The sequence below is a fragment of the Protomyctophum parallelum genome (genome assembly GCF_964188405.1).
Source record: "Protomyctophum parallelum genome assembly, chromosome: 15".
NCBI lineage: Eukaryota > Metazoa > Chordata > Actinopteri > Myctophiformes > Myctophidae > Protomyctophum > Protomyctophum parallelum.
Window position 1 is genome coordinate 17,554,057 of NC_139710.1, and position 19,513 is coordinate 17,573,569.

At 44.5% G+C, this 19,513-nt stretch overlaps 1 protein-coding gene across 1 annotated transcript in view; it reads right to left on the reverse strand.

Annotated features, from left to right (window-relative positions):
* Positions 1 to 19,513, reverse strand: part of fbxl17 (F-box and leucine-rich repeat protein 17) — a 267,205-nt gene that overhangs the window by 185,345 nt on the left and 62,347 nt on the right. The window lies entirely within an intron of this gene.

The window sequence follows — 19,513 nt, forward strand, 5'->3', positions numbered from 1 at the left end:
AACATCACGCAAATTGGTACACAGTCTCTCTAGAGCCATTCAACGAAACCAGTCTTTCAGATTTCTCAGACTCCATCCTGATTGGTTAAGATTGGCTTCCAAAGTTCACAGGAGTGCTCAGTTTCAAACAAAATGCTGCAAATCATGAACACATCGCGTGATTTCCGTGAAATTGTGCACCCACATTTCGCGATGTGTTCATGTGTGTGCAAAATTTGGCATCGACCGGGTTAACGGTGGCCGAGATTAGCTGCTCACGGACACACGGACGGACGGACGGACGGACACACGGACGGACGGACGGACGGACGGAGTGCAAAACATACTCTCCCCCCATGCCTTCGGCCTGGTGGAGACAACAACCATCAATGAGTGGAGAGGATGGGAGGTGGAAACTTCATCACATCCAATGTTGAAAAATCCTAAAAAGCATTGGCGAGACTTTGAGAAGGCTTTGAAGACATTTTGAACGCACACACACACTAGCTAAATTAAAAACTGAAAGTGTGTTAAAAATGATAAAGCCAAAGGTGCCTAATTAGACTGCAAATATGGAGAATAAACACAGTTATGTAGAAGTCTTGTAGCCACTGTGAATGATTTGACTGAAGCCCAGGAAGGCGGCTGAGTGAGATGGCTTTAGGATAGTGAGTAAAGCTTGTGGTTGCTTTGATGTCTGATAAGGAGTCATAATAAATAACACAGGTAAGATGAATAAAGACTAGTGTTATATCAAAATGAACAAGTACGTAGCATGATCACACATTGATAGATCTACTGTTGTACATCTACAGTGCATACATATGGGCATACCTAACAATAGATGCCAAAACAATGGGAACATCTCCATTTTTGTGTATTTTACTATTTTTATATCAAAAGTCCATAAAATCTAATTTTAATTACTTCCTATGAATGAAAACGTGCTGCGTGATGACGTGTAGAGGAGTGGTTCCCAAGGTGGGGTCCGCGGACCCCCAAGGGTCCTTGAAGGAGTTCCAGGGGGTCCCCAACTAAATGATAGTTTGGAACCAAATGGACCCTTATATGGGTCTGTAACTCTGAGAGTGTAAATGAACATTGATTTTACAATATAAATTGGGGTCCCAGAGATAGAAATGCCATTCAATGGGGGACCGTAGACTAATGCATGTCAAACTGATGGGGGACCTTGAAATTAAACGGGTTGAGAATCACTGCTATAGCCGTAAAAATGTTCTCTTATGGGGGGTCCCTGGCATATGTTCTTAAATGGGGGTTCTTGACATGAAAAGGTTTGGGAACCACTGGTGTAGAGGCCCGGAAGAATCTTGATTTCATTCACCTGTGTTATTCCCATTGCTGCGCATTCCTCCAAACACAGCTGGTTTTGATTACAGAACAACTCATTTTTTTTATCTCATTCAAGATGACATCCAGAAGTGTATTACCGGTACTCATTTTAAACATAATCAGCACGCAAAAATATGTGTCTGAAAACATTATAGGTTAGAAATAAGCCCCGTAGTCGTAGTAGCAAACTGCTGAGATCCACTGTCTTATCTGTCGATCAGACTTTGACTTGTAAACAAAGAGACGAGACGTGCAGTGCATGTAGCCAACGTCCCATAGCCTGGAGGGATGCAACGCTCTGATTGGTTCAGCAGCACAGGCTTACGTTTCAGAGTGAAACTACAAAATAAAATGCCCCAAAAAAGCCATTGCACGTGCTTTATTTTATTTTTCTAATATATTTTTTATCCCACGATTTTGTAACCCATTTTTCACCCCTGTGTCAATCATCTAATGTGATCCTGGGCTCTACACACCCTCCACCAACCTAGGGACAAGGGGAGAGCAACGGACTTGAACTCATGCTTCCTTCATGCCTGAGTGTCCAAGTTGCTCCTTTACACCTGACAGGGGGGAGTTTCCCTGGTTGGACGTAGCGCGTGGAAGGAACACGTTATTCCAACCAGTTCCTTTCCCCTCCATCAGGCGCCCCGGCTGGCCAGGAGGAGGCTGCACGTGCTTTACAATGTGATTTTATCCTAAACAGCAGATATTCAATGTTGAAATGAATTATACAAACAATCTAATTTAATAGTTGTAAACTTGTACCCAACACATGGCAAGAAACCCAAAGCCACAACAGCTACGTCGCTATTGCAACACCCACAACACCATCTTGCACACTACACCCACACACACTCACACGGCAGTGACGTCACACACTTACCTTTGCAGTGTTCCAACGCTATCTCCTCCTATCGCGCCGAACGGCAAAACTCGACACCACCCGCCAAACACTGGCACTGGCACCAAAAATGCCTCCCGTCCACACTCACGCCGCCAATGCATTTGTTTACTACAAACATTATCGTCCGAAGCACCCACACCCCCGGAACACTGTTGCCCTTTCACCACGCTAAATTCGCCAGGTCTATGCAAGTGAGCACAAATTACATGTGAGAAAATTCATCCACAAGCCCACAAATGCCATTTAAATAACATTCAACACACACTACGACTCGCTTGTCACACTTCGACAATTCGCGAACCTGGCAACTACTACTCTGTCTTTTCATTGGCTACTAGCTCTGCCTGTCAGCCTCTGCTGCTCTCCGACTCTCCCTGACAGTCCTGTCCACTGTCCGGACTCCGCAGCCCGCAGAAAAATACAAAAAAAATACAAAAACGCCGGGCCAACGCTCCACACGTCCCAAACTCTTCTCCCTTCTGGCTCCAAAACTGTGGAATGCACTTCCCATTGCAGTCAGAACTGCAGCATCACTCCCAATCTTCCGCCGTAGCCTGAAAACCCACCTTTTCAGACTCCATCATGGCCCATAGCACTTACCCTAACCCCTTAGATAGCATTTCTGTTGGCTTAGATAGCATTTGACACAGACTTATAGCATGTTATGTAGACAGCACTATAATTGTATTATATATAGTTATAGCACGCCATAGTACATATGTATAGCATAGTAGTAAATATGCATAGTTTATATGTATAGTGTATGTATAGTTTCATTATATAGATATTCCACTGTTACTTTCTTAGCTTACGCATGTTTCATGATATTGATAAATGCTTTTATGTGATGTATTCCCATGCTTTTGTTCTTGCTTAAATGTAAGTCGCTCTGGATTAAGAGCGTCTGCTAAATGCCTAAATTGTAAATTGTAATTGTAAATTGTACAAGGAAGGAGAGGAACTTTCGCCTCACGATTTTGCTTATTCCTTCTAAATCTCTGTATATTAAATATCGCTCTCTCAGCGAATCTCTTAGTTACATAAATATTGTTCTTTGACAGATTTTGGATTGTTCCAAACTATTACAATTACGCCGTTCGAATTCGCCATTTCGCCTGCCAGCCATACTGCCGAGTACATTTCATTGCGCATGCACCACGCACACGCAAGCGCGCGCGCACGCGCACACGCACACACGCACACACACACACACACACACACACACACAGGAATAGCCGTGCAGCCTATACACGGCGGGAGCGAGACAGGACGTTATAATCTTGAGTTTCATTAAATAACTGTCTTTCTCCGCACGTGCGCACACAACATTATTCAAGTGAAATGCATAACGCCAATATTGGGCTAATATAGGCTACCAATATGTGGGTAGCCTACAGGGATTTAACCACGGAATGAATATATATATATATAATCATCTATACCAGGGAACCTTAGAGTATATACTCTAAGGTAGCAACACAATGCTGCGTGTGCTGCGTGTCTGCGGTATCGCACGTGTGTGTGTGTAGTCGCACATGTGTGTCGTTCTCCTCTCATAGTGGTATGTGGACTGTGGTAGTCGTCGCTAAACCACGCGACAATCATTATTATGCATCTTGAACAACACTGGGATTATTTATGGACCTGCAGCAGTAGCTGAGTAATTACTTTTATCTATGTTGGACGTTTGTGTTGCTGCATCATGAGCTTGGAGATCTGCTGTGTTGCTGCATCATGAGCTTGGAGATCTGCTATTTTCAACTGTAAAGTACATTTTGATGTCAATTCTCTGTGTGTGTGTGTGTGTGTGTGTGTGTGTGTGAGAAACAGAATACGTTACATGATTATGCATTGAGAGCTGGTAGATCTGCTATTTTCAACTGTACTTCAAGTGCAATTTGTTGCCAATACTGTGTGTGTGTGTGTGTGTGTGTGTGTGTGTGTGTGTGTGTGTGTGTGTGTGTGTGTGTGTGTGTGTGTGTGTGTGTGTGCGTACGTGTGTGTGAGGCCAGAGAACTATAAGACAAACGCACATGGAATGGGAAATAGAGGGGGGGGGGATGGAAATGGTAGGGTTTTTATTTTTGGTATTTGACTTTGCTACTGATGATTGTACGCAACAACAAGTATTGCATTGTGTGTTTGAGCTGACAGGCCCTTTTTGATGTCAATCAATCAAGTCATCTCAGGTCATCTCAAGCGGCAGATGCAAAAATCGTTTTTTTATATTACAATTATATATATTTTTAGGGCCATGTCATGTGGTCTAACTGCAAAGGCTTTGTGATCTATACTGGTATAGATACTGATCTACCTTTTGGGCACCGCTTAACGTCAGATCAGCCGTTTTGTCGGCCAGCGCCAAAAATGCTCCCCGACAGCATAATCGGAGGAAATACCGGGCAGTGTGTATGAGCCATAACGTCTTGACTACACTACACTAATAAGGACACATAATAATAACTAATAACCCATCCGTTACTACATGTGGAGTCAACTCCCGCAATTTCCTTCTTCCCATAGTGCGCGGCAAAGTAACTCTGGGATGAGCGGCCGCGAAATTCTAGTGTGTTCATATATGCATTCGTATCAGATATATTTGTATTCACCCTCAGATGTTAAATGAACACAGAGGATTTCACTACCTTATTACTCTGGGTTGGGGAACACATCCATATATCCAGGGTGAATGAAGCAAGACACTGTGTCCATAAATCAACTGGGAGTCCTCGCTGTGATTAAGTTGGTGGTTATAAATCTAGCTCATTACAGAGGGATCTGGACCTCTGACCTGTCCCTCAATCACCTCCTTTACTCTCCTGCACGCAGAGCATTAGAAACCTCCTCTGACTCACTCTCTCTCTCTCCCCCCCCCCCAACCCTGCCCCCTTTAGCTCTCTCCTGAGGGCTACCTTAAAGGTTATCATGTTGAGTCAGACAAAGATGGAGAACCCAGGGAGACCCATTGAGAGAGCAGGAGGGCCCATTTATCTTTCAACAGGTCATACAGTACAGTGCAACGGGGTAGAACGTCATTTATAATTTTATTTATTGTCTAAATGTGTCATACTACAGTATGTATATACTACAGTATGCAGTGCAGTACTTGAATTAAGGTTTAACACTAAGGTGTAAAAACACTGAACACATGGAATTGTGTATTGTTCAAAAGGAAATGGCAGAATGACTAACTTGGGGAGGGACAGAGAATTAATGACCTAAGGTCCATATAGCACTGACGAAGGTCTTGGGACCGAAACATTTGCTTTTTAATTGCACTTTGAGCACAGAGCACTTTATGAGCATGATAAAATAAAATAAAAAATATTTTCTTAAGTCTCAGTCTAAGGAGTTTTACTTCTATTTTCTATACAGTGAGCGAGTCTTTTTCTGTCAAAGTTTCCCTTATGTTTTTGAGACCACCGCTACCGTAGTCAAGTTTGGAAAAAAAGGACGAAGAAAGGCGCAACAGTTTTCTCAGTGCTTCAGCCTATGGTCTCATACAGTAAAATAAAATATAATTGTATCATTATGGTGGAGTTCAGTGGCCTGCACTGAGACTGGAAGGTTGGGGTAGAATCCACGGCCGGGACATACCAAATACCAAATACATGTGCCTCCCTGCTTGGCACTCAGCATCAAGGGTTGGATCGGGGTACGTCCCTGCGACATACTGTACTAGCGTCATGTCCAGGGGGTGTACATGCACGTCATGCTACAGAAACAGGAGATAGGCTACATACAGCCCTATGGGCCTCATGGCTCGGAAAGGCTTTACTTATGGTGAGTTCTCAGTTGTGTGGCTTTCTGAAAAGCCTTCTCTGTAGTGAGAGTGAGAATCCCCCCCCCACCCCGTGCTACTGATCAATGATCCAGCATAGGAATGAACGGGGAATAAACACTTGAGTGAGAATAAACACAGTTGTAGCATTTTTCTTTTATTATCGTGTTGCGGCAAGCAGAAATCTGTGCGCAGGATTTTGACCTTTTTATTTCATTCAATGAATATAAAATGGAGTTCCTTCTCGGAGCGCCTGCTCTACAGTTTCGGTGTGTAAAAGTAAACAATAACCTCTATAATGGATCCATCTTTTCTAAGCAAAAGGTTTAATAGCAGAAAAATCTTCCTTTTTTGTTGTTCTATACTGCGCGCACGTGCAGTATTGACATTTTCGCGCGCACACACACACACACACACACACACACACTGCAGCCGTGAACAAAACCATGCACACAGCAACTCCACTCACTACAGTCTGAAAAAAAAAACTCCAAGGTCAATGTCAGCCAACACTCCAAGTCCAAGGTCAATGAGTCAGTGCTCCCGTGTGGACACATGAGTACATTATAAATGGTATATGGTGCATTTATATAGCGCCTTCATCCAAGGCACTTTACATAGATTGTGCATTACATTCACCCATTCACACACACATTCATACACCGATGGCGGCGGAAACCATGCAAGGCGCCAACCAGCACATCAGGAGCAATTTGGGGTTCAGTGTCTTGCTCAAGGACACCTCGACACTAACTCTGGGGGAGCCCGGGTTCGAACTGGCAACCTTGTGGTTACCATCCAGCCACTCTACCACTGAGCCAACGCCGCTCTACCACTGAGCTGTTCAGCAGGACCAGTTACACTGACACACAGGGAGCAGGAGGAGGCTGTGGTGTTTATATTTTGTCCAAGGGACCAGGTGAAAACTTTAAAAGGCCCCAGAAGGACGGTTCTGAGTACAATTGGCAGCAGAAGGGAACTGGCTGGAGCAGCACCCCCTCCAAAAAACAAACAAAGAAAACATGACCCCTGCTATGAAAACCCACCAAGGAAAACATTTTCAGACAGACTAGCATAATCCCCCCCCAAAAGCAAGTACAATACACAGACATGATTCCTAAATCACGACGGCCTGGGAGCCAGGTAAAGGAATCACAGAGAGGCCACCTCTCCTCTGGAACGGGATGTATATGAGATAAGAAGAGAGAGGGAGAAAGAGAAACAGAGAAAGGAGTCAGCTACAGGTCTACAGTAACACTCAGCAGGTGAGACGGGAAGAAAAACTAATATTCCACCGGAGCAGAGCAGGGCAGGAGGGCATGTACCGTGTCACATAAACAAAGTGTGTTTATATTGTGTGTGTGTGTGTGTGTGTGTGTGTGTGTGTGTGTGTGTGTGTGTGTGTGTGTATGTGTGCGTGCGGCCGTGCGCAAAAGACCATATGGATTTGTTACTCCAGTCTCCATCCCCCACACATACACGAAAACCTGTCCCAAATTTTCATTTTCCCTCTCTCTCTCTCTCTCTCTGTCTCTCACCCCCCTCTGCGACCCATCCTCCAGACCCTCGCCCTCTCATGGAGTTTGATTTAACAAGATGAAAAGAGCCGTAGCAGGGGGCTGTGGAGAAGAAGCCTTAAAGCCCTTTTTAGAAAGGGATTGTATAGTTTAATGACCTCGGGGAGAGGAGAGGAGAGGAGAGGAGAGGAGAGGAGAGGAGAGGAAAATACTGGAGTCATAACACCAGTATGTGTACGGCTGAGAGAAATGTTGAGTAAGTGCTGAGGAAGCAAAATGGGACGTTGTATGACGGTCTATGGGGCATGGAGTCCTTTCCAAAGAGGGCAGCTTAGAAATGGTGCATCTATATCTACTGTATAGAGTATATAAGTAAGTAATAAGTAAGCCTTGCAGAGCCCATCTCCTGTTACGTTAGTGCGAGGCAGCTTGATGTACAAAACTACAAGTACACCCCCTGGACATGACGCTAGTCTTTGGTAAACCCCGGCTGGGGATCAAACCCCAACCTTCCACGCTAACCACAAGGACACTGAGCTGGCAAAAGGGCTGGAGAAGAAGAGGGAGGCAAATGTGTCAGAGCTGTGGCTAGATAGGTCGCTTTCCCTCCACTCACCCCTCCCTCCTCATAATGTCTGACATCACTCCCACTCCCCAAAACCAACAGGCCTTCCCTCAACAACACAAACAAAGCAGAAGGGGAGATCATCAGTAATTCTGTTCTCACCATCTCTCCCTTCCGCCCCACATTCTCATTTCTCACACTCAAGTATACACATTGTGGGCGCACACCGCACGCGCATACACACACATGTGGGTGGGCTGGTTGTGGTCCTTAGTGTTTCATCAGAGAGAGAGATGGCAGGAAGTGTGTGGGGGGCAGGCACAGGGTAATTTATCAAGACACCAAGGTGTGCACACACACACACACACACACACACACACACACACACACACACACACACACACACACACACACACACACACACACACACACACACACACACACACACACACACACACACACACACACACACACACACACACACACACACACACACACACAGTTCAATGCAATATATTTGGCAGTTAAATATGGCATTGCAAACCCTACATAAAAAATGTAAAATAAATAAAGAACCTTTACAACATATATGGTTCAACGGAGGGCAGCGAGAGCCACCATACAGATTTCCGATAATAACGCGCCTCAAGGCTCAGACCTGTGGCACGCTATAGGCCGAGAAGTGGGATGATTTCCATCAAAGTTCTGTTTTCCCAGGTAATCACTTCCTCCTCCATAAAGTCTCTCTGCGGAGTGATACTGCCTACGACGGCTCGTCAAAGCCCCTGGACATGCATGCGTTTGCATGTGAGCAATACAGAGTGCACGCACACACACACACACACACACACTCTCTCTCTCTCTCTCTCTCTAAAGATCTCAGGTGGGCCGTTAGTATTGATGCGTAGGACTGGTGATCTGGCAAGAAAAAAAAACTAAAAACTAAATCAACATTTATCCACTGCAATATCCAATGCTCGCAGCGATGGAGGCAATGTGGAAACAATAAGTCATAAAGTTTAAGTACGGGGAGGTGGAGTCTCTTTACAATCCACCGTGTCTGCTTATTGCACATCAAGCAGGGCACCAAGCACTTTCCTAAATGCACGGGGTGATTCGGTCAGATGGATATCGATCAGAGGAGCGTTATGGAGTCCAGTTACTCTACGTGTACAGTAGTAAAGCTAACTCGCACGCCGGTCAGCGGAAAACACAAAGCAACGCTGTCGTACATTTACCCCTAATACTCGCATACATAAAGACATAAAGATGCCCCGTGAAAACCTGAGTCTTAATTCAACTCTGAGTGTATTTGTACACGTGGATAAATGCATGCTGAGGATTGTGCTGCGTGGTGTAGATATGTCCAAAAGGTCGATTGTGATCGATGAGTAGATCACAAATAAGGTTGTGCAGGTGGACCACACGACATGCCCCTAAAAATAATAATTTAAATATGTATAAACCAAAATCACAAAAGAAAACACTTCAAGCAGGGCCTGTCAGCTTCTATAATAGGCATTAGGCAATGCAATGCTTTGTTTCCAAGAGTGTTGCTGGCAATCGTCGGTAGTTGAGACTGCAGGTCGCATTTACTATGAAAACGTGCATTTCCCGTCAGTCCATCCGTCCGTCACCCCACCCCTCCATATATGGTCATGCCTCGTGACCATCACATCATCACATCATCTGGGATGATGTCACCATATATGGGAATGCCCATATGTGGAGATCCCTGATGTCATCAATATTGGCCAACAACTCTACATCTGATCAAGCCTCAAACCCTTAAGGTCATTACACACTGGCGAATTGGTGACGCGATTTATTTGTTTGTGCGAATAATTTGCATTTTTTTAAAACCAATTGAAGTCAATGCAAGCTTCCACATCAGTGGCGAATGTGCGAATGTGCGAAAATGCGAAAAATCGCTCTTTATTTGTTCGCTCTGGTGTCGAATTTTGCAGACATTCACAGGCGAACTGCAGCACCTCTGACCAATCAGAATGCAGCCCAAACTTGTTGCTGTGTATAAACAGCGGCGTACCTCCCCTCCTACAAGGGTGTGTGTGCGCTCGCGTGTGCGTGCGTGCCGTGGACATGGCACATGGGTGTGCAACAGAGCAGAGCAGCCGTCGGTCCGGCTACGCAGGTCGGGATAGCGCAGCAGCACACACTGTTGCACACCTCCCCTCCTACAACTCTGTTGGGTGTGTGTGCGCTCGCGTGTGCGTGCGTGCGTGCCGTGGACATGGCACATGGGTGTGCAGCCGACCGGCCGTCGATCCCAAATGACTCTGGACACCACATCACGGTAGTGAAGAAGACAAGAAGTGGTGGAAAGGATAGTAGGATATAGGCTACCAATACAAACAAAAGAGGTATTAGCGCACGCTGCACACCAATAGTGAAGATCGACGTGCATGCTGAGTGCTGACCACGGGACGGGAGACAAACTTGTAAAGGAAGGATCGGTTGCACAGCTCGTAGTCACGAATCACGATACAAAACACTTTTATTAAAGACCAACGTTTCGGCACCTTGCCTTCTCTTCAGGGTATGAAAGAAAGGATACCAATAATGACATAACGCAGGAGAACAAGAGGAGTGGAGTGGAGTGGAGGAGGAGAGGAGATTGGAGTGGAGGGCTGGCGAATATAATCGCACAATACGCGTCGCATTTATATGTGTACAGACGCGACTAAATTCGCCGGGCAAATATTTCGCATTCTTTGGATCGCTTATTCGCATCGCGTCGCTAATTCGCCAGTGTGTAATGACCTTTTGATCTCCATATATAATATGGAGCTGACCTGCTCTGACATTCCACATGTTGATGCTTCCCCACCCGTCCTTCCTCTTCGATGTCTCCCTTTCGACTGATACATGTCCATTCAAACTCTAGACGGGCCCGCCCCAAAGTTATGAGTGCAGCCGGCGAAAACTAGAATTCGCTGCCAGCCTTAGATCTCCATTATATGGAGCTGACCTGTTCTGACATTCCACTATGTTGATCTGACCTCATCAAACCCTGTACACTAAAGACACGCTCCATGTATGGCCAGTACAGAATTCATTCCAGAGCTCAGCGTTAGGGTGCCCTTTAAGACCGAAAATTAAGGCCCGGTATGAATTTATATAAAAATGTGCGAGGCAAAGAACCTGAAAACCTACCACTTCCATACAGAATCTGAGGAAGGCCCCAATATTTCCATTTCAAAAGGGCTTTTCCAAAGCCCCTTCAGGTAAAATAAATGATTCAGCAATGGGCTAATAATTGTAATCACAATCAAGGAGCCTCTAAACAACCAATTTCACCTACACCCATTATTGACCGTAAGACATTGTTTTCAAACTACATATTAGCCTGTAATTGCCTTCAAAATAAAGTGTGGAATATTTCTTACAAAAACACCATATCATGAATGGAAACCTCCAATCATACGCAATGTTGAGGGGCCTAAATACAGCTCCAAAACCGCTTTCACTTCTGCCCATAGGGGGCACCACAAATGCAGATGTTGCACCATCTGTCGTACAAACTCTAGTTTCCTCAAGGCCCGACGGCATCAGCCCACGACATGACACAGCCCTGGGTAGGCGGGCAGGCCTGGCTGAATTTACGAGGCGAGATTAGACGGGGACACACTGGCCTGTCTTGGAGTGAGACACCAGGGAAACTATGAGAAGGAGACGAGGGGGCTGGGACTCGGGGGTGCAGAGATTTGCAATCTTTTCATGTTAACATAATGTAGAATCTAGTCTTCAGTGTATTGCTTAGGCAAGCTTCGCTGCCTCTTTCATGGCCGTAAATCCTGTTTGAATATGGATATGACAGACACACAGAGAGAGAGTGAGAGAGTGAGAGAGAGAGAGAGAGAGAGAGAGAGAACACAAGCTGATGCTTGCATGACAGGCCAAACAATTCCTGTGTGTACTTTACACGTGTGTGTGTTTGTGTGTACATTCTGTGTGTGCGTGTGTGTGTGTCTGTGTGTACAGTATGTACATTATGGGTGTGTACATTGTGTGTGTGGCAATCTGATCGATCGTATTAGAGGCAGTTGACAGTGAGAGGATCTGTGATGAGAGCTCAGGCATTGCCACACTAGTCTAATCAATCAGTCTAATTAAGCCAGCTTTATTAACACCAGGCCCAGCCAAGAGAGGATTTGCAGACACAGATTAATAATGATTACTGCAACGTGTTCGTGTTTCTATCGTCTATCCTTGGGGCTTCCAAGAAGTGTGCGGTTTCGTTCCAGTTATATTCTCTGGAAGAACAATTATTATTTTATAATTAGTCTTTGGAGCATATGTTGAAATATTACAAATAATGTAATGTCATTAGGGTTAGAGTTATTAAAGTAGAAAAAAGGCAGAGTCTGGAAGACAACTACTAATGTTCTGTTGTGTAAAATGCCATAAACTAATTCAACTATGTGTTAAAGGCCTAGTTGGTCTATGAAATAACATACAGATCAGACGATCTATTCTATTTTATTTTATTTTTTACAAATGTTGCTACCGGTATATCAGTGATACCGAGTTGGACATTTGAAGATGATACACACAGAAATGGTGCTCAAACTTTTTCATGTCAAGATGTATTTGGCCATGGACCCCCCCCCCCCCCCCCCCCCCCCCCCATCTCAATTTCTCAAAAATAGCAGATCTACAAGGTTGTGGCGCAGCACGAAGTGAGGCGCTATGAGCTTGTAGATAGCTTATTTTATTTTTAATAGCCTATAAAGTATAAAATAATGTTCTATAGCTCAAGTCGAAAATGACACAGATGCTATCCCGGTTTCAATGGCTTAAGAAACAGTCACAAGTCACAGCTGTGTATTCTTTAAACTCCACAGATTGGGCTGCTCTCTGACTCAGAGGAACACAGGTGTGGACAATGTACAGTGTCACCACTGGGAGCTAGGTAGGTAGGTAGGTTGGGGGGTGTGTGTGTGTGTGTGTGTGTGTGTGTGTGTGTGTGTGTGTGTGTGTGTGTGTGTGTGTGCGCCCATGCGTGCGTATGTGTACACGCACGCCCACACACACACACACTCATTGCGCTGACCTTTAAAGGAGAATTCCATACTAGAAGGCTTTCTTACCTTTAATTGTAGTTGTTACGTCCGCACCAAAGAGGTCCAGGTGTTATTTTGTGCAAAAGCGCATTATTCGCTATTTCCCCTGCCATAAGCCCTCAATGAATTGCATTGAATTAAATGGGGCATTGGGGTGTTGTGCTAATTTGCTTATTTCCATCGCTCAAAAATCATTTTTTTCATAATGTAAATAGTATCCCAAGCGGCACACTTTACTACGTATTTCGATGGAAATAAGCGAATTAGCACAAAAACCCAACCCCCATTGAGGGCTTATATTAGGGGAAATAGCCAATAATGCACTTTTGCACAAAATAACACCTGGACGTCTTTGTTGGGGACGTAACAACTACAAATAAAGGTAAGAAGGACTTCTAGCATGGAATTCTCCTTTAATAGCATACATGCAAATGTTTGTATTTGTCTCTGGTGGTGCCCAGCTCCAATGGCAGCTTGTCTGTCAACAACTTATAAACTTTAGGCAAGAAATACGCTGTGCAAGTTCCTCAATCTTGATTCATGTACAACTGCTAGGTTAAAACTATCACGTTTTAACCTAGTAGTTAATATGATCAATGTGCAGTACTTTCAATAGAGTTATGTCAGAGTCCCTTTCTGTCAAACTTAAGTGCTGTCGTGTATCAATGCAGAAACAGTTGCTACTGTACGTGGCTGATTGGATGCCAGCTCTTGTGCATAGAGTTGAGCCAAATGCAAATGTATGATGCTCTCCTCACCGCAGCCAATCCCATGATCCTTGGCTTCATAATGCTACCTGCTTCCATAGAACATGAATAAATGTATACTGTATGTATATACGTATTGATTTAGTAACAGGAATACCAGTAGTTAACTAAAAAGAGAAAATGATTCAGCATCCTTCACTCCTCCTTCACTCCTCCAAGTCCAAAAGTCTGGTAATGTATGAGTTTAGTAATGGCTCGTGTACAGTATTACTACTACAGTAAAGTTAGAAGTAAACTTTGGTGATCGTTCATGCCCACTCTCACCCCACTGCTCTCCGCTCACTGTCTGCTATCTGAAAAAGCAGAAAGGCAACTAAAGTGATACATTTGGAGAAAAGCCCAAGATATTCCGTCTACAGTTGTAGACAGGTCTCGGGGACAAGTATCTCTGAAAGATGAGGCTCTCAAGATCGATAGCTCCGCTTTTATCTCCAGCTGCGGCCACATCTTTGATGACATGATGGGAAAATCCATCCTCCTCTTACTCACACAACAATGCAGTGACTGCTGCCTGGTTAAGCAACAATGACAATAGCCTGGATAAATCAAGCATATCACACATTTTTCACAGTGGAAAATCTATCAGTGCTCGATCTTCTTATTCACACAGGCAAGCTCTCTCTCCTCCTTGCTCTCCCCCTGTCTCTCTCTCTCTCTCACACACACACACACACACACACACACACACACACACACACACACACACACACACACCTTGTCAAAGCCTCTTGCCTCCTCCTATCGATGCCAGCAGCCCCGATGATGCCAGGGAGGGATACAATCTACATGGGTGACCGGCGACCGCCACAGTGATTGTGATCGCGTCACTCCACCCTCAACTGCACTCACAAACTGAGAAATTGCCTGTCATTTATGCAACGGCTGATGTTCTCAGATCCCTAAGGAGTGTCACTTACCGATTGTTTTCGTCTCAGTGGCTATGCAAATGTGTGCCTGTGTGACTGTATAAGACTATAGGGCTTGGTGATATTGACAAAAATATTTATTTTACATAATACACCGGTATCGATTATGTGACAATATATATCGAGGGTGACTGTTCTATGCTTTCAGAAGATATATACAATATCAGTGTTTCCCTTTTATTATTTACATTACTTAATTTGAAGCAATTTGGGCTACATTTTATGTATGAAATACAAATAAAGTAATTATTATTATTATTATATATATTATTATGATTATATGCATTTAACTGTGGAGGCCCGCCCCCTCTTAAGACAAGTACTTTAGCTGCTGTTCGTGGTTGTAAATAGATACCGTGACTCCACAACACTGTCAATCTCAAAGACACCTGACATAATATTTTGAGAGCAAAGAATGTAAACTAAATGTAAAAACGCCACATCACGGTTACAACTTCATCCTAGGGGACACACTCAGTATGTATGAGAAAATATTGAGAAAAGATTGTTAGAAATGTGGATCTGATGAGATAACAGAGGAAGACATTTGTTGTTCACGTTACTACAAGTGACGGTCTAATAAGTTACGAAGATTCTATCACTAATGCTGCCTTTAAGAACAGGAAAAGACAACATTTAATCAGATCTGTTTATTGGCCAGGAAATGTTGACATACGAGGAATTATTGCCCAGCTCTAACATAGTATATTTGTATGCATGTGGGTGCGCCAACTGCTTCCTCGAGATGAGGAGGAGTTTCTCTTGTCCGCCTCTTTTCTTAAGGATCAATAGTACTTTGTCACATGTCGGAGGGAAATAAAAAGCCTTCTTTGGAGGGAGCCAAAAAGAAAAACCTTACTAGTCGTTTAAAAGTAAAGTGGCAGCTCTCATTACGCCGGACTGTTCAGCAGCTGAATCACTGAGGACACTGCCAAAGCACCCCCTACTCTCACACACATTATACGTACACTACATACAAGTAAAAAGTTGCACCTTCACTGTCAAATTATTGGTTAGCTACGATATGATAGGCCTCGGGCTACTCTTCACCATACAGCCCGGGCGTTGTCAATATAATGATCCACATTTACTATGGAGCATATCTGCTGACAAAAGGGGCCTTTGCAAGTGGATGCCATTAACTTAGCATTGAGAAATAGGACAAAGCAGACCCAAGCAAATGCTTGCAGCTGCTGTGAAGACAAAAGATCAAAACATCAAATCTATGGCGAGGAATACATTACTTTCAATAATTATTATACACTTAACAGTTCCTCGTTTCTTTGTTTGGCCTCTGTATTCTTCTAGTCTTGTAAACCTTTTCCTACTCGTACTTTGTTCACATTAGAAAAGGAAATTCACTTTTAAGCACTCTGGGCATTGGTCAGAGACAGCTTGCTAATGGCGAGGGAGCATTAGGGATTTAAAGAGGGTAAGCAGGTAAACCGACTGCAGACCTGTATCAGAGCACTGGATTGCTACTGTGACATGCCTATCGACGCCTCGCGCAAAGCTCCGTATTGGATTGTTCTGCTCGGCGGCCTGTAAAAAGCACCTTGTATAGCCTCCTCTTCCTCTCCCCATTGACACGGTTACAAAAGCTACGCAAGACTGACTCACACTACCAGCGATAACCAGCTTCACTGCTCTGTCCCAAGGAGATAGTTTTTTTCCTGAATCTTTGTTTTTGCGGTACTCTCGTCAGTTTCTCAGTGGAGACATCGATCTTGCGACCAGATCTTTGATGTTAATCCCGAGAAGAAAACCGTTTCGATCAGCTGCACTGCACGGCAAATATGATATGGCCAATGTCAATACTTGATGTGACGTACATCTGTGCATGCAAAGCAGACTGTGTATACTGTATGCATGTGTATGCAGAAGGGAATGGTGCATATTATGGCAGGAACATACAGTAGGTATAGGCAAACAGACCCAAGTGCAAAGAAAAAGCTAATAAACTGTGCCTCTGATCCATTAAATTCTACATTTAATCTCAACATGTCCCGACAATGGGTTCTCCATCATGTCCGTTTAATCTCATATGTTCCGTCATTACATTTTGTCAGAGAGCGAGCGATAAGACAAGCGGCGAAAGCTTTATTGGCTTTCCTTCAACTTCAACGATAACGTGCAGAGAGAGAGCAGAACCCAACCGCACGGATCCCAGGGCTCGGGACACAGACGGACACACTATCACACGTTACTGTTCGTGGTCGCAGCAGGTCTAGACTTCACTCCACCGAGAACCTTTCAGATATTTGCGTTATTTCTGAGCTATAACATCACTTGAAGATCTTTAATATGTATGGTAATGCAGTGATTACACACAGCACTGCGATATTACCTGTATTAAATGTAAAACATTTATTTAGTGTGGGTTTATGAATGTTTAAAGCGCGTGTTTGTGTCAGAGAGGGGGAGAGTGTTAGTTCAATGAGTACAGTGTGTGTGTGTGTGTGTGTGTGTGTGTGTGCGTGCGCGTGCACAACTGCACATATGTGGCTTTGTAATAGCTATTCTGATATTCTGATTGATTGTGTTTGTAACAGCGGTTAATACCTTAATTTCGAATTTGAGCAACATTAAAATGACACCATTTACCAATACATTGCTATGAAATGAACATATGTCAACTCTAATTTGGTTTTGGGCTTTTGGTGGAGCAGCAGGACGTATGCTCACACTGAAGGCTGTTTAAGCTATGGGCTTCACACGGCCCAAACCCACACGACTTTAGCCTTATCAGTGTTACCATGGGCTAGAAAGGCCTGGGGCTAGCCCGAGGCTAGCAGCCTCCTCTGCCCTCACAGCCTCTGGGCATACAGCCCCGGCCTGCCAGGACTTAATGATTAGTGCTGGAGGTGGGCCAGGGGGCGAGGTGACATCCTCCATACTCTGGAGGCGTGCGCCCACATGCAGGTGTGTGCGCATGCACGCACGCACGCACGCACAATAGCATTAATGCTCGGTGTTGTGTTATGCAGATGACAGCCAGACAGGTGACAGCACCCGGGGAAGGTAAATTAGAAGGTTGTTATATGTTATCAGTCAGGGCAGAGCTCATTGGTAAGGCATTATTCAGACTGGAGGATGGATGGGGACTCGGGGAGTGACATTAACAGATAACTACAGATATAAGGTTTCTTCTATAGGTTTTTCTTACATAGGGACGGGCACCCTCTCACAAGGGTATATAAAGACAGCTTCCTGTTTCATGGTAAGTGTCTTTTGGAGTGGTTAAGATGACTGAACAGACAGAAGTTTGCTCTTGCTTTCGTGAAAATGGAATATGGTTCTTGTGTCGGTTGTGAGATGTACTGTATATATGAATGTAAAAAGAAAGAAAGAAAGCTCTCAGGGAAGCTCCATATAGGGCAGTCCCTTTATTTTCAATACAATAATGAGCTGAAGTCAAGTCATCTACCTATTAACGTCGTAGATGGACTAAAAAAATGTATAGTGGATTATACAGGTATATTTATGTCCACAGAAGTCCACAGTAGGTGGGTCATATGCAACATGGATGGCATACTAAATTATCTACAGCCAGGCCTGCAAAGGTATATTGTATAAGGAAACCTACCCTCTTGGCCAGTGAAAAATGTGCCAAGCCCAAGCTTAGCCTTGTTTCCATACCAAGAGAGCTCAGGTCGACAGGCTTGTTAGAGAAAGGTAGTGTCCCAGAGTACAATGGTGTGCACAGAGAGAGAGAGAGAGAGAGAGCGAGAGAGCGAGAGAGAGAGAGAGATGAGAGATGAGAAAAGTGATAGGCAGGGATAATGCCAAGTACCTGTCTACAGTAGATGCTCTAATATGAACACGCACACATACAGTTGGGAACCGTCGTTAAGGCAGCGAAGCAATGTCTTTTCTGCAACTTCTATATGTGAACCATTCAAAGGGTACCCAGACCGGCAGTGGGAAGAAGACAGTCATCGTGGACCCAAGCAATGGATCCGTTCGTTATCCTCTGGAAAATGGTAATGGGAGTATGAGGGTCCGATCGAACAGACTCAGAGATGTTTCTATCAGCATGCAGGCATAAGACTTCTGAACTCATAGCTGTGACTCCCACATGACCAGACGTGCAGACATACACACCCTCACACCAACACACATGCACAGACACACAGACATACACACCCTCACACCAACACACATGCAGACATACACACCCTCACACCAACACACATGCACAGACACACAGACATACACACCCTCACACCAACACACATGCACAGACACACAGACATACACACCCTCACACCAACACACATGCAGACATACACACCCTCACACCAACACACATGCACAGACACACAGACATACACACCCTCACACCAACACACATGCACAGACACACAGACATACACACCCTCACACCAACACACATGCAGACATACACACCCTCACACCAACACACATGCACAGACACACAGACATACACACCCTCACACCAACACACATGCACAGACACACAGACATACACACCCTCACACCAACACACATGCAGACATACACACCCTCACACCAACACACATGCACAGACACACAGACATACACACCCTCACACCAACACACATGCACAGACACACAGACATACACACCCTCACACCAACACACATGCACAG